Here is a 13,585-nt window from a genome sequence, read left to right on the forward strand (position 1 = left end):
CGGGTGAAAAAAACAGCTGTCTGTGGGTGTTTTTTTGGGTATGCACCTTAACCCTGGCTGTGCTCAAAGCTGTGACCATGCAGCAAGCTTAAGCCTATAGGGAACCATGTTAAAAATGGTTTTTGAAGCAAAAAGTGGCACCGTGTGCTCATTTGCATGTCATTTCCCAGAATCCCTTGCTGCAGTGGAAGTGTTGTATGCTGGGTGATAATGGTGAAAGGCGGGGTTGCAGACCTGCCTAAGACATTCAGATGAGCATACAGTTGTATATATATACATACACTATCGTAACTGAGCTGATATACCCGGCGTTGCCCGGGCGTGGAAGGGCAGGGGGCATGGAGTGGAAGGGCGGGGGGGGGGCCAAGGGGCGTAGAAGGGTGGGGAGGGCAAAGGGCAGGGAGGGGCGGGGGGTGGGGGCAGGGGGAGGTTGCAGGGAGGGGCGGGTTGGGCAGGGAGGGGAGGGAGGAGTGGGGCAAAGGGCATGGAGGGGCAAAGGTCAGGGAGGGGCGAGGCAAAGGGCAGGGAGGGGCAAAGGGCTGGGGGGTAGGTGGCAGGGGACAAAGGGCAGGGGGAGGGAGGGCAGGGGTCAAAGGGCAGGGGGAGGGAGGGCAGGGGGAAAAGGGCAGGGGGCAAAGGGCAGGGGGAGGGAGGGCAAAGGGCAGGGGGGCAGGAAGCGAAGGGCAGGGGGAGGGAGGGCAGGGGGCAATGGGCAGGGGGAGGGAGGGCAGGGGGCAAAGGGCAGGGGGCAAAGGGCAGGGGGAGGGAGGGCAGGGGGCAAAGGGCAGGGGGAGGGAGGGCAGGGGGCAAAGGGCTGGGGGGCAGGGGGCAAAGGGCTGGGGGGGCAGGGGGAGGAGGGGCAGGGGGCAAAGGGCAGGGGGAGGGAGGGCAGGGGGCAAAGGCCAGGGGGAGGGAGGGCAGGGGGCAGGGGGCAGAGGGCAGGGGGAAAGGGGCAAAGGGCAGGAGGGAAGGGGCAGGTGGGCAGGGAGGGTAGGGGGGGCAGGGAGGGGGCAAAGGGCAGGGTGAGTCTTGGACGCGTTTAATAACCCATTCCCCTGCGTTTACTCACCTTGCACACGGCCGCGCTCCTGTTCCTATGGGTACCGGCCGCCGCCCTCCTCCACCTCGGGCTCCTCCGCGGAGAGGCTGAGATGCTCCGGTGAGGAGGTGCTGTGCCTCTCGCGGGTAGAGGCGGAGGCAGCCGGAGGAGCGGCCTCTGGGACGGGGAGCGGCCTGTGTGAGGGGAGAGCCGCAGAGAGCGTGCTCTGTGTGTGTGGGGGGGGGATAAGCGGGGCGGGGGGTTAGCGGGGGGAAGAGCGGGGAGGAGGGGGGGGGAGAGGGGGGTGAGCGGGTGGGGGGGGGAGAGCGGGGGGAGAGCGGGTGGGGGGTGAGGGAGAGCGCCGGGTGAGGGAGTGGCCTATGGGTGGTGAGAGCCGTGGGGAGCGCTCTCGGGGATGGTCAGCTGGGGGAGCGGCCTATGTGAGGGGAGAGCCGCAAAGAGAGCGTGGGGGAGGGGGGTGTGTGTGTGTGTGTCTCTCCGTCTCTCCTTTGGCCCGCGACTCCGCCTCAGGCCAATGAGAGGTGTGCGGGGGCGGGCCAAGGGAGCAATCTCATTGGCCTGGCCCAAGGTCCAATGAGATTGCCGCTAGGGACACAGGGAGGGACACAGGGAGACACATACAGACATAGAAACATATGACGCTTTCACAAATATATAGTAAGATATATATATATATATACACAGTGTTCGACAAACCTATACTTTTGCTCGCCCCGGGCGAGTGGATTTAACATCGTGGCGAGCTCCTATTGGCCCAAGCAGCACACGTGTGGTACTAGGTGGCGAGTAGATTTTTTTGTTCGGCGAGTAGATTTTTTGGTGATTTGTCGACCACTGTGTGTGTATATATATATTCTGTAATATGCTTCTTTGCAGCTTGTTTTAATTTTTTTTTTGTGTGTGTGTATATATGTGTGTATATACACACACGCACATTATACCAGATCACTATCGATGATCATATAGAGAATGATTATTGATGATTACAATACTGTCTAAGGCATGGGTGGCCAACTCCAGTCCTCAAGGCCACCAACAGGTCAGGTTTTCAGGATATCCCTGCTTCAGCAAAGGTGGCTCAGTCAAAGACTGAGCCACTGATTTAGTCACCTCACCTGTGCTGAAGCAGGGATATCTGTCAACGCTGATCTGTTGGTGGCCCTTGAGGACAGAAGTTGGCCAGTCAACGACTGACCAACTGATTGAACAACCTGTGCTGAAGCAGGAATATCCTGAAAACCTGATTTGGTGTTCGCCCTTGAGTAAACTGGAGCTGGCCACCCCAGGTCTAAGACATAATTGGCAAAGTTACTACTTAAGAAATAAACGCAACTCCCAAAGAAAATGTATTTGTAATTTTTTATTTACTCCAGCAGACTGTTTCCCATGCAGACTACAAAGGGTCTTATCAGATAAACTGTCTTCTCCCTGAGCTCCTTGGATCATGTCCCTAAGTGGTAGGCGGCTTGGAAACCATAGTAACTCCAGTTTCATCTTATTTGTCAGGGATAAAACTCCGAGGTGAACGTACAGTACAGTAAGGGGAAGAAACCTTTAAATAGCAAATGTGCACAGGGGACTGCACCTTTTACATTTTAATTATTGTGCTTCCCTTTTATCTATTAAAACCTGTCAAACCAAACAAAACGAATCACCAGTATAAACAAACAGTCATCACACAAGAGATTAGGAGAAGGTTGTAAAAACACTTCAAAGCAGGAGCGGCTCAGTGAGTAAAGACACTGACTGGCACTGAGTGTGAAGCAGGGGAGCCTGGGAGAAGGAGCGGCTCAGTGAGTAAGGACACTGACTGGCACTGAGTGTGAAGCGGGGAGCCTGGGAGAAGGAGCGGCTCAGTGAGTAACGACACTGACTGGCACTGAGTGTGAAGCGGGGGAACCTGGGAGAAGGAGCGGCTCAGTGAGTAAAGACACTGACTGGCACTGGGTGTGAAGCGGGGGAGCCTGGGAGAAGGAGCGGCTCAGTGAGTAAAGACACTGACTGGCACTGAGTGTGAAGCGGGGGAGCCTGGGAGAAGGAGCGGCTCAGTGAGTAAAGACACTGACTGGCACTGAGTGTGAAGCAGGGGAACCTTGTTCAATTCCTTGCGACCTTGGGCAAGTCACTTTATCTCCCTGTGCCTCAGGCACCAAAATGATAGATTGTCAGCTCTGCGGGGGAGGGACTGTCTCTGTAAATTGCTATGTAAAACTAGCAGCGTCATACAAGAACAAACAATTATAATTATTTGGTTACTGTGGAGACATTAAAATACTGATACATGCATTTTTTTTTTGCTTTAAAGCTATACGTAATGTATTGTCATTCGTTCACTTCAGCCTCGGGATTTACCGTCCTTGCAGAAACATGCAGAGGGTGCTGTGGTGCATACTGTATATACAACAGAGAGCTTAATGTTTTTTTATATACATACTAGCTTATATACCCGGCGTTGCCCGAGATAACATTTTCCCGCTCCGCCTCGCTCTACGCTCACCCCCCTCCTTTCACATCTCCATTCCCCCCCCCTTCACAGTTCCGATTTCCCCCTTCACATCTCCAATTCTTCCCTCCCCCACCCCCCCCGGGCGGGTCACTGGGGGGGGTGGCCGGGAGGGTTGGGATTACCCCCCCCCTTCACAGCTAGGCGGCGTCTCCCTCGGTGGGCGGGTTCGAATCTCCCCCCCTTCAGAGGTTAGCGGCGGTTGCTCACCTTTGGTTAGTGATTTCCCCCCCCCCTTCCTTCAGAGCTCGGCAGCAGTGTGTCACTGGGGGGCGGGAGGGTTGATTCTCCCCCCCCCCCCCAGTTGCAAGCGGGAGGGTTGGGCGGCTCACTGCAGGTGGGTTAGTGACAGGGTGCGGCTGCACCCTGCGGCTATCTCTGCGGCGGCTGACTTTGGGTGCGGTGTGTATTGTATGTCTTTATTTATATAGCGCCATTAATGTGCATAGCGCTTCAGGGGGTGTGACAGGGGGGGGTGGCGGCAGCGGACTTACTATGGGGCGGGGTGTCCGCTGCGGGGGCGGGCGGGAGCAGGGTCGTCAACAGAAAGCATGGGGCCCAGGACAAATGAAAGGAGCAGGGCACCGCCGCGGGGGGAGGGAGAGCGGGCTCGGGAGGAGGAAAGCAGCCGCCGCCGCGGTCCGCACAGTGGGGCCGCGTGTTGTGCAGGCCTGTGCGGAGTGTGCGGAGTATGCGGCGTGCGAGAGAGGTGAGCGGCAGGGAGAGAGGCGAGGGCCGAAAGTGTGCGGCGTGCGGGAGAGAGGCGAGGGCCGGAAGTGTGCGGCGTGCGGGAGAGAGGCGAGGGCCGGAAGTGTGCGGCGTGTGGGATAGAGGCGAGGGCCGGAAGTGTGCGGCGTGTGGGATAGAGGCGAGGGCCGGAAGTGTGCGGCGTGTGGGATAGAGGCGAGGGCCGGAAGTGTGCGGCGTGCGGGAGAGAAGCGAGGGCCGGAAGTGTGCGGCGTGCGGAGAGAGGCGAGGGCCGGAAGTGTGCGGCGTGCGGAGAGAGGCGAGGGCCGGAAGTGTGCGGCGTGCGGGAGAGGTGAGCGGCAGGGAGAGAGGCGACGGTGAGAGGGGCTGATGGTGCGCTTCGAGGGGGGGGTGGTAATGCGGGTGTGAGGGACTGATCCGGCGGGGGTGTGGATGGAGGTTGCGGCCCGGGTGTGGCCGGTAGGTTTCGCGGCAGATGGCGGGCCGGGTGTGAGGTGCGGCTGGGGGGGTTGCAGGGGCGCTCAGTGAGGATAATCTGCGGCTGCACTGCGCTCAGAGGGGCACGCGGTGTAGGCGTGGAGGGCGGGACACACGGGGGGGAGGGGGGCGAGGTACACCGGCCAATGAGAGCCGTGGGGGGGGGGGGTGGTGGGACACAGGTGGGGGGGGGGGGAAGTATGAGAGCCGTGGGAGGGCGGCGGCCGACGGACCAATCAGATTCCCCCTAGACACGGACATACAATGGTTTCAAAAATATAGATATAGATACAGGGTTGAAGGGGGTCTCTGGAGCTGAACCCTGTTAATTTCAGCTCCGGGGACCCCCTGCTCCGGAGATACTTACCTGCGAATTAGGTCCCGGTCGCCGCTCTCCTCGGCTACCAGGGTTCACAATATGTTCGCTCTTCAGATATTTCCTGGCCAATAGGAAGCCGTGACATCATCGGTGTGGCTTCCTATTGGCCCACGGGACGTGGGAGCTTCAAACTTGAAAGCCTTGCTTGCTGAGCCGGAGCAGCTACCGGCACCTACTGCAGAGGTAAGTATCTCCGGAAGCAGGGGGTCCCCGGAGCGGAAAGTAATGGGGGTCAGCTCCAGACCCCCTGCTTCAATTATATATATATATATTTTTTAATTGCTGCATATATAACATGACGTGTGGAGATATATATATATATATATATATAACGTGATGCGCGATTATAGAATACGTGACGTGGATTAAACTATAAAACGTATCATAGAAGACGAAGAAACCTCAGAAGAGCCCGGAGAGGAGGCGGCGCGGATCTGATACAGAGACCTCCAAATATACGCAATATTCAGCAAACCTGCATGTTAGAATAATAGGTCATTCTCTGAAGCGCAGGGAAATATAAAGGCAGTGGATGCATGCATCAGCCTCCCAGTACAGGTCATCTGCATAGACAGGAATAATAAATAACATATGCCGGGTAAGGAGAGTACCTTTAATAACTAACTGATGTTGCTAGAGAATTGCAAGCTTCCAGGACCCCTTCTTCAGGCGCGTGTGACCGCAAAGGCTGAAACATTTGGTTACATGTATGTAAGGGGAGACCGTTTACATATGTGCACCTGAAGCTGTGTTGTACAAATGGTGCGTGTGATGGGACAGGGTTACCCTAACTAAGGAAAAGCAGCCAGGCATCAAATGAGCTCTGACTTCACACGCTTCCCTCTGAGGGGGAACATTTCCTAAAAGTGGGGGAGCTGGGGGGGGGGGGGGGAATGAAAGTAAAGAATGAAAGCGCAGTGATCAGTTTGCACAATCACCGCCGTATTCTCCGAGTTCTTTATTCATTAATAGGCTGTGATATTCATTCTCGTGTGTATACCGGAAAGTGGCATTGTCTCCGTGTTATTAATGCTGGCGATAGGGATAAGTGTTAACGCCTAGAAATCTGCATAAGGCCTCTAATATAGTGAGCGTGCGCTACCGTGCGCGTCAATGATAATTGCATGTGCGAGCCTGACGTTGATATAGTTGACGCGCGTGCACGGCCGGGAGCGTTGGCGCGGCAGATCTGTGGAAAGACATGAAATTGGTATTTTTGGCGCTGTGGACGCGTCACGTGACACTGTGAGCCAATCACAGTGAGGCCTACCCTTCTGACGTCATGGCCACGCCCCTTAGCTGCGCGCGTTACCATTTGGACTATAGGCACAAAACTCGCGCGTCACGTGCACGCGCAATGCCGTTCACGCGGACGCATGCGCGCCAGTGCTTACTATAAAACCAGCCTTAATCAGCGCTGGCGATGCAGTGTGTTGTGTGTGTGTGTGCGCAGGCAGTGCATAACATCGATATGTGCACGTAATAAGCCTTTTGTAACCCATGTGGCCAGTTAGTTATGGGATGACCATAACAAGCTGGAAACTTGGGCGTCTAAGGAGTTAAAATAATATCTTCTGCAATGAGCAGGCGCCCGCAGCATTGGAACCGGTGTCCCCCAGACCTCCCCTGTGCACCTCTAATAATGCACTTTTTACTTGTGCGTCTGTCAGCCTCCCGACATCACACTTAGATTGCAAGCTCTTCTGGGCAGGGACTCCTTTAGCCTTAATTTGTCATTGACCTGCGCTGCGTACAGGGTGGGCCAGTGGCGTAGCGTGACGTGTGCGGGCCCCCGGGCACATTTGTTCCAGGGCCCTATTATGAGTGAACATATTCCATAGATTCCCCCCCCCCCCCAGTGTGTTAGAGGCCCCGCTAGCCCCCCCCCCTTCTTTTACACCTCCTCACTCTCCTCTATTCACCCCTCTCTCCTCATGTATATATAAATAATATTGCACTGAGCATGTGATATAAAGCGGGCATGTATTAATGGCCCATAACTCACAACTCTGTCCCAGGCCCCAGCAGGATGAGGAGAGATACTGTGTCTCCTGAGGCCTGACCTCAGAGCAGCTGATGTATGACGCAAGGAGAGCAGTGATTTGGGACTGTGGTCAGGCAACAACACAACCCTGTGACATGCGACACAATGCTGTGACAACCATTAAGTCACCCCCCCCCCTTCCTCTTCTGAAACAGGCTCTGGCACACCCCTTTTTGAGCCCTGCCGTCTCTCTAGCAGTGCACCAATTGTATCTAGTGACTGCGTGATCACATGATCTTCCCAACTGAATCTTGCATCTTTGGTCCTTTTCTGCTGCACTGCCAGCCATTTCGTGAGCCTCCGAGCAGAATCTTCGCGATCGATCGGCAACTTAGCTAATTACTTATCATTGTGTGGATTGTAGTGATGCACATATCAAAGGGGAAAAACCTGCTGCTTTAACCCTTTAACCCTATATCGCAGCTGACGTACCTAAGCAGGACTTGGAGCACAGACCTGAACACAATGACACAAAGAGACGCAAGATTCAGATGGGAACATTTATATCAACTTGGCTCTAAATTTGCCTTGTTACATTATGCCTTGAAAAGCTGCAATCCCCTCACCCTCCCCCCCCCCCCCAAACAAACCACAAACTCAGGACTCTCTCTGTGTCGCATAATCTTTTTCTGTCTCAAACTCCCTGTTTGAAATCAGAAAGACAGCCATACGTTACCAGTTACCGCCGCAGTGGGCGGTACAGTATGTTGTTAACAGGCAATGTTCCCTTAAAGCAGAGATGGGCAACTCCAGTCCTCAAGGGCCATCAACAGGCCAGATATTAGGAATATTCCTGCTTCAGCACAGGTGGCTCAATCCGTGGCTCAGTTTTTGACAGGGATACCCTGGAAACCTGACCGGTTGGTTGCCCCTGGGGACTGCAGTTGCCCACCCTGTCTTAAAGCCACAGCCCACCCTTCCTAACACCCTTCTCTTTACAGTATGGGAACAGGGGTTCTGCTATGGCCCCCCTACTCCCAGAGATACTTGCTGGTAATGTTACCGGCATTACTTCCTGGTTATAACGGCGATTTAAATGGACGTCCAATCGGAAGAATCAACCGATGATGTTGCAGCTACTTTTTGGCCCAAGATTTGGCATCCATTTTGTTTTCTCTAGAACAATCATTTTCAACCCAGGTTTCCCTAAAGGGTTTCGCGGCCAACAGGACTACTAGTTTCTGTAAAGGGTTATGGTTTCTGTGGGCTCCCTCAGGTTACTCCCCTCCCACCATGTGACGTATGATGTCAATGTAAGGGTATATATAGCCGCCTCTTAAGAGTTAGAAGCAGGTTCTTCAGAGTTCTGACTGGGGTCCTCGCTGAGAGTCCTGTACATAGGTTTGTGTGTTTAGGAATATGCATTAAGATGTGTCCTGTCATCCTTTGTTGTTTTCCAGTTAGTAACGTGCCCCTTCTAAGTTAGCGCCTCAGGGTCACCCCCATCGCAGCCTGACCCCACTGTCCTCCTAGGGTCGCCCCCATCGCAGCCTGATCCCACTGTCCTCATAGGGTTGCCCCCATCGCAGCCTGACCCCACAATCCTCATAGGGTCGCCCCCATCGGAGCCTGACCCCACTGTCCTCATAGGGTGGTCCCCATCGGAGCCTGACCCCACTGTCCTCATAGGGTTGCCCCCACTGCAGCCTGACCCCACTGTCCTCATAGGGTTGCCCCCATCGCAGCCTGACCCCACTGTCCTCATAGGGTCACCCCCTATCGCAGCCTGACCCCACTGTCCTCATCAGGTTCCCGATACTGCAGCCTGCGCTCACATTGGCCGCCCCCAGCAGGTTCTCATTGCATCCTAACCTCCCTGCAAGCCGCTTCCTCTCCCTCCTTTTCAGTGGGTAACCACGCCATGCACCCCCCCTGGATGGGGACGGGATGAAGCCCAGAGTATTATTGTTTGCCATGGGTTTTGTAGCGATCCACCTTATGTCAGTACCTGTGAGAGACACACACACACGTACCTGTGAGAGACACACACACACGTACCTGTGAGACACACACACGTACGTACCTGTGAGAGAGACACACACACGTACGTACCTGTGAGAGAGACACACACACGTACTTGTGAGACACACACACACGTACCTGTGAGACACACACACGTACCTGTGAGACACACACACACGTACCTGTGAGACACACACACGTACCTGTGAGACACACACACACGTACCTGTGAGACACACACACACGTACCTGTGAAGTCTGTAACGGCTGTAACTAAAGCCCTTTGTGTTTTATAAAAGTTCCTGGTGCTATCCCATCCTTTCACCCACGCCCAGCGTGCACTTACCTGCACTTACCCAGCACCCTGCGATGGCCTGAGAGACTCGGCACCTAACTAACCTGACGTGACCGGCTTTAGAGCCGGGTAAGGAGGGTCGCACTTCGGTTATGTTTATCACTATCTACCCGGTCAGACGTCCTATATTCTAACCAGCCCATGACAATGTGCCACAGACCCCTTATTATCAAGGAAAATCATTAACTGATCAAAACAAACCATGTCATATGTACAAGTAAATATGTTTATAAAGCAACACAGAAGGTTAAAGGTATATACTGGTGCGTTGGTGACAGCCACATGTACTGTAAGGACCGTTTGACTTCAACAAGTCCTATGGTGCACTAAGGCGTAGCACCATTTAGTACATCTGGCCACAATCCCAGAAGTTTTGGGGTGTTCTTGAGTGACTCCACGTAGCACAGAGGCCTAGCAGGGAATGGACGGGCATCCCTCCTGCGGGGAGCCTGGGAGTCCCACAGAGCATAGAGGCCTAGCAGGAAATGGACGGGCATCCCTCCTGCGGGGAGCCTGGGAGTCCCACAGCATAGAGGCCTAGCAGGAAATGGACGGGCATCCCTCCTGCGGGGAGCCTGGGAGTCCCACAGAGCACAGAGGCCTAGCAGGAAATGGACGGGCATCTCTCCTGCGGGGAGCCTGGGAGTCCCACAGAGCACAGAGGCCTAGCAGGAAATGGACGGGCATCCCTCCTGCGGGGAGCCTGGGAGTCCCACAGAACATAGAGGCCTAGCAGGAAATGGACGGGCATCCCTCCTGCGGGGAGCCTGGGAGTCCCACAGAGCACAGAGGCCTAGCAGGAAATGGACAGGCATCCCTCCTGCGGGGAGCCTGGGAGTCCCACAGAACATAGAGGCCTAGCAGGAAATGGACGGGCATCCCTCCTGCGGGGAGCCTGGGAGTCGTACAGAGGCCTAGCAGGAAATGGACGGGCATCCCTCCTGCGGGGAGCCTGGGAGTCCCACAGAGCATAGAGGCCTAGCAGGAAGTGGACGGGCATCCCTCCTGCGGGGAGCCTGGGAGTCCCACAGAGCATAGAGGCCTAGCAGGAAATGGATGGGCATCCCTCCTGCGGGGAGCCTGGGAGTCCCACAGAGCACAGAGGCCTAGCAGGAAATGGACGGGCATCTCTCCTGCGGGGAGCCTGGGAGTCCCACAGAGCATAGAGGCCTAGCAGGAAATGGACGGGCATCCCTCCTGCGGGGAGCCTGGGAGTCCCACAGAGCATAGAGGCCTAGCAGGAAATGGACGGGCATCCCTCCTGCGGGGAGCCTGGGAGACCCACAGAACATAGAGGCCTAGCAGGAAATGGACGGGCATCCCTCCTGCGGGGAGCCTGGGAGTCCCACAGAGCACAGAGGCCTAGCAGGAAATGGACGGGCATCCCTCCTGCGGGGAGCCTGGGAGTCCCACAGACCACAGAGGCCTAGCAGGAAATGGACGGGCATCCCTCCTGCGGGGAGCCTGGGAGTCCCACAGAGCATAGAGGCCTAGCAGGAAATGGACGGGCATCCCTCCTGCAGGGAGCCTGGGAGTCCCACAGAGCACCGCTGATTCCATAGCCTGGAAGAGCAGCAGGAGGCGGACTTCTTTTCACCTGAAGGCTTCACCGTTCAGACTTGAAATGAGCATGGCACACTAGCACCCCTCAGGCATGCGCTGAAACTGTAGGGTACCCCCCCATTGGTTATTACTGGCACTGGGGTCCTCTCTACCACGGAGTGCTGCGTCATGCTCTTTCCAGCAGGCACACCTCCTATGGGCCGCTGTGCTGTGTAATTACGTGGGGGTGATACATGGCATGATTAATTCTCAATGCAAGAAGGAAACTGGGGGGTCCCAACACTGCGGGGGTTTAACTCATTCAATGCCAAGGGATGTTGGGGAACTGACAGGGATAACCCCTTGCTGTCTTCTCTGTGTATGAAGTGGTTAATTAGAACATGAATGTCTTAATCAGAACATACAGAAATACATACACACACACACACATAATATATATATATTTTAATGGAGACCTCTGTGGTCCTGGCATTTTTAATCCGCCAATAAAGATATCTCCACTACGCACACTGGAAATATATATATATATATATATATATATATATATATATATACACACCTCTTCTGTGTGTGTGTGTGTGTGTGTGTATATGTATGTATATATATATATATATATATATATATATATATATATATATACATACATACATACATACATACATACATACATACATCATATCCCGATCAATATCTTTGATCCGTTGTATGTGACCAGATCAGTGAGGGACCTAGCAAATCACAGGAGATACATTCATCCTCTCAGAAAAAATTCTATAGAGATGGTAATGGGGAAAGCGTTACTTACAAGTGCAGAGAAATGGAGATCAGATGCTACAGAATGAGTCTGCCTTGCCAGCAGTGCTAGCTTAGGAAGAGACAGGCACAGATAAAAAGCATCTCCCCACCCCCATATATAACCCATCATAAAAAAGCTGCAGTGCAAACTGCCCGTCTCCTTACCGTGCTCTGACCGACCGGCGATCCGTGCGGGGGAGCCTGGAGATCCGGACACGCAGGGTTTGGGGACGGGAGCTGGGGGACTGTCCTTGGAGTGATCAGGACATACTTGAAAACGAGAGGTGACTCCCAATGTATTCTTTTTTTTTTTCCCTGGGAAAATATGTTATAAATAATAAATAAATAAATGGGTGCAGGGAGAGAGGGATATGGGGGGGAACGAGACGGTTCCACAAGGCATCTAGCTGCGGGTTTGTATCATGCTCTCTGTGCTTCCCTAAGCTGCATCTGCACGACACAGAGAGAGAGAGAGAGAGAGAGAGAGAGACACACACACACAGAGAGAGACACACAGAGAGAGAGAGAGAGAGAAATGTCCCAAAATAGCCCTGCCTGCCAATGACTCGCTGAAACCTGAGAAAGAATTGCTGAATTTAAAGATCTGGGTCGCAGTGGGTGTGTGGATTAAAGTGAGGAGGAAAAGGCTGGCAAGAAGCAGGGGACCGCATGGGACCTTGGTGGAATAAAACTCTAGTGGGGAGGGATGATGACCCGATCTCTGACCCCGCCAGATAATCCTCTGCTGCTTCTGTATACAGCTGTGAAACGGCTACAGCCCAAAACAGAGGAATTGGCATCAAAATACACAGGGGATCTTTGTTAATAATAACCCCCAGATTCTTCTTTTTTTTTTCATTTACCAATGTCCTGTGTATTTGAAGCATGTTATGTATATATTTAACTCTCTCATTGCCATTGCTCTGGCAGTGATGGGGTGAGTGAAATGAAAATAGGGACCCCAAATACTATTCTTAATTCCTTTAATGAACTGCAATGAGTTAAAGGTCCATCCACAACGGAAGGGGTCAATTATTTCACAGCGAGGAGCGAGTCACTGCACTTGTGCAGGGGTGGCCAACCCCAGCTCTCAAGGGCCACCAGCGGGTCAGGTTTTAAGGATATCCCTGTTTCAGCACAGGTGGCTCAATCAACCTGAACTGTTGGTGTCCCTTGAAGACTGGAGTTGACCACTCCTGTACTTGTGAGACCCTAATGCAAGGGTGCTGAACTCCAGTCCTCAAGACAGGTCAAGTTTTCAGGATATCCCTGCTCCAGCACAGGTGGCTCAATCAGTCTCTGCATCAGCACAGGTGGCTCAATCAGTCTCTGCATCAGCACAGGTGGCTCAATCAGTCTCTGCATCAGCACAGGTGGCTCAATCCGTCTCTGCATCAGCACAGGTGGCGCAATCAGTCTCTGCATCAGCACAGGTGGCTCAATCAGTCTGCATCAGCACAGGTGGCGCAATCAGTCTCTGCATCAGCACAGGTGGCTCAATCAGTCTCTGCATCAGCACAGGTGGCTCAATCAGAAGCTCAGTTTTCGACTGAGTCTCTGATTGAGCCACCTGTGCTGAAGCTGGGATATCCTGAAAACCTGACCTGTTGGTAGGGGGCTTCAGGACCGGAGTCGAGCACCCCTACCCTAATCTACTGTGGCCGAGGACTCACAAATATCCATGTATTATTTTATTTATAATTAGCATGGCTTCATTTTCTGTTAAACCCTTGGCGTGT

At 53.8% G+C, this 13,585-nt stretch overlaps 1 protein-coding gene across 5 annotated transcripts in view; it reads right to left on the reverse strand.

The window, feature by feature from the left end:
- AMMECR1 (AMMECR nuclear protein 1) overlaps positions 1–12,303 on the reverse strand; it is a 65,473-nt gene extending 53,170 nt beyond the window's left edge. For 3 of the 5 annotated variants that reach the window (XR_012788433.1, XR_012788434.1, XM_075573462.1), the window contains exon 1: positions 12,012–12,301. The gene's annotated coding sequence lies outside the window, so the exon portion shown is untranslated. Of the gene's footprint in view, positions 1–12,011 lie in introns of all 5 variants that reach the window. The other 2 variants (XM_075573463.1, XM_075573464.1) reach the window with 2 other exon arrangements.
- Positions 12,304–13,585: the final 1,282 nt, after the last annotated feature.

Source organism: Ascaphus truei, chromosome 16, assembly GCF_040206685.1.
Source record: "Ascaphus truei isolate aAscTru1 chromosome 16, aAscTru1.hap1, whole genome shotgun sequence".
In the NCBI taxonomy this organism is placed as follows: Eukaryota; Metazoa; Chordata; class Amphibia; order Anura; family Ascaphidae; genus Ascaphus; species Ascaphus truei.